Here is a 2,739-nt window from a genome sequence, read left to right as displayed (position 1 = left end):
AAATTTGAAATATCAGAGGTTTACAACATCGAGTTCTAAAGATATTGAGGTTTAAATATTTGATTTTGTTCCAAAGACTCAATTCCTTTGTTAATAAATCAATGTTAGAATGGATTATTACCTTTTCATCATTATATTGAATTTCTTATTTATTATTAATTTGTTCGCAGATTTCTTCAAATTCTTTCAATGTCGTCTTTTCAATAAAAATTTCAAGAAATCTACAGAAAATGTTTGTGGAAAATGAGACATTACAGAAACTAATAACTTAATCACATGAGTTATTTCCGATGATAAGAGTTGATTTTTACTTTCTCAATCTGTTCCGAAACAACGTTTGATATTAATCCTACAAAAAATACTCTACAATACTCCTTTCTCAGTTCACCTACCATACATTGCCGCTCACTCCCTTCAAATAAAGTGTGAGTTCAACGATTCGCACAATTACCCTTTAAACTGTTGATAATTTATCAAATGTCGTCTTGACAATTTTTCAATGAGTTTTATACTATATGACGTAAATTTCAGTATTTGCGAAAATAAATAAATAGCCATGAATATGCGGGAACAGTTTTAAAGAGTTCCACATAATCATTTAATTAAAAAACTAAATATCTCCAACATTCCATTATTAGAAAGTAAAGAATACGACATTTGATGAATTCTTTCGATGTATTCGTTATTAAGGGTTTCACTGTAGTTTATATGGATTTATGGAATATCAGAAAGGTTTTGATTATGTTAGTTTTGATTTTTTAGTTTACATAGATTTGCTAGTTTATATAGATTTGAGGAATATCGTAGAATGTTTGAGTAATGTTGGTGTTTAGATTGGTAGATAGATATAAGTGAGAAAACAGTGTATAGAAAGAAGGACGAAAAAATGCCATGTGAAGGAGGGGGAAGGGGGGAGGGAGGTGGAAAGGGAAGAGAAAGGGAGGGATATTAGAATTGTTCGAGGGGCTTTGGAAGGGCAGGGTAGAAACTGAGTGACAGAGTAGGAATGGTCAATAGGGGGAATTTTAAAAGAAGTTGAAGAGAGTTTAAAGTTTAAACCGAATACAAAACTACTGAGAGGAAAGAATGCGTACATAAATATGTAAATATTTTTTAAAAAATTTGATTCTTAAGCCAGTCATAATATTGACAAAATAAATCTAAATATATACTTTGCTTGTCTTATCTGTTTGTTTGTATCCAATAAACGTCAAAACGGCTGAACCGATCGGGCCCACATTTTTTGTGGGACCTCGTGTGACCCCAGGGAAGGTTTATGGATGATCGAATCTTCAAAAATTTGTTTCTAACAAAATTCGATTTTTTTCAAATTTTTTATTGTATAAAATCCAAGAATTTTTTTTTTTTTACAATGCATGAAAAGAGAACATGTTGAAATAGAAGATGGGCGCGAAGAAAGGGTTGTGATGATGTAAAGAAGTGTGTATAAAAAGTAATAGTTGATATTAAAACAACCAGTTGGCAGCCAATTAATAAAATATTTGAAAATGATCTTATTACAAGAATAGGAACGCATTTAAAATGTATGTATTTGAGTACAATATATGTATGTATGTAGTACTGAATTAGTTCCAATACTTATTGTTAATATCGCCCCTTATATGGCTATGCCGTACAATACACCTGGTAAAGATAGCAACACAAGGAGGATGGCCATAACTTCCTTTCCCTGCCATCGATGTCGCAGCTAACAGTACAGTACAGGAGATGCAGCTATACAGGCAGGCCAGGGAGGAGACGGTACGCGTCGTCAGTCCAATATGTATTTCCCAATATGTATTGTGTAAATCTATGGTTTAAACTTTGTTTAAGATGACTAGACAAGAGGGTAAAGATCCCTCTTTACAAGATAAGCTCGGATTCTTTGCCAAATCGTTCAACAATTCAATACTCCCCCTTCCCCTCTTTTGACTCCGTGTAAGTTTAACTTGCCCCCCCCCCGTCTGCCTTTTTACCTCCATTCCTCACCCCCTCCCTCCCTTAGTAGTTTTCTAAAAGTAATGGAGAAAATATTCAAGAGCTAAACATATTCTTTTTTAATGTTTAAAATACAAGGAAACTATTGTGTGAGTTCAGCGTCCAAAATGCTGACAATCCAACACCTATATAGATTTAAAATATATCTTCTAATTGAAAATATTTCCACTTTAAATAATAAATAAACTAAATTGTTGCATTCTTATTTTTTCTTGGAATTTTAAATTGAAGCAAGATTTGAGCCAAAAAAAATAAAAATACTAAAACTGAAAAATAATTTTTTAACTTTTTACTATAATTTATATTTTTTGTTTTACTTTAAAAGTGCTGAAATAGTTCGAATAATAAATTAAAGATTTCGTATTAGATTTTGATTATTTTTATTCGAAAATTTTTATGCCATACTTTTATAATAATATAATATTAACTATTTTATGCATAATTTTGCTCTATTTTAAATCTAAACTATGCTTATATATATTTATATATTTTGTTAAATTGTGCAGCAGTGTAACAATAAACAATAAAACGTAGAATAATATATATAATATCATTTTTACCAAACTTAATACTAAACATTTATTTTCACTGGGAATGTTTGAAATTATATCTGTATTATATATCTTTTTTTTTTTATACATATTATATTTATATATGATCACTTCTATAGAATTGTTTTTACTAAATTTTTGAAAGCCTTTGAAAGCGCAAATTACAAGTAAAGAGCAAAAGACCAATAAA

The sequence above is a fragment of the Eurytemora carolleeae genome, unplaced genomic scaffold (genome assembly GCF_000591075.1).
Source record: "Eurytemora carolleeae unplaced genomic scaffold, Eaff_2.0 scaffold128, whole genome shotgun sequence".
Classification (NCBI taxonomy): domain Eukaryota; kingdom Metazoa; phylum Arthropoda; class Copepoda; order Calanoida; family Temoridae; genus Eurytemora; species Eurytemora carolleeae.
Note: the sequence above shows the minus strand (reverse complement) of the source record.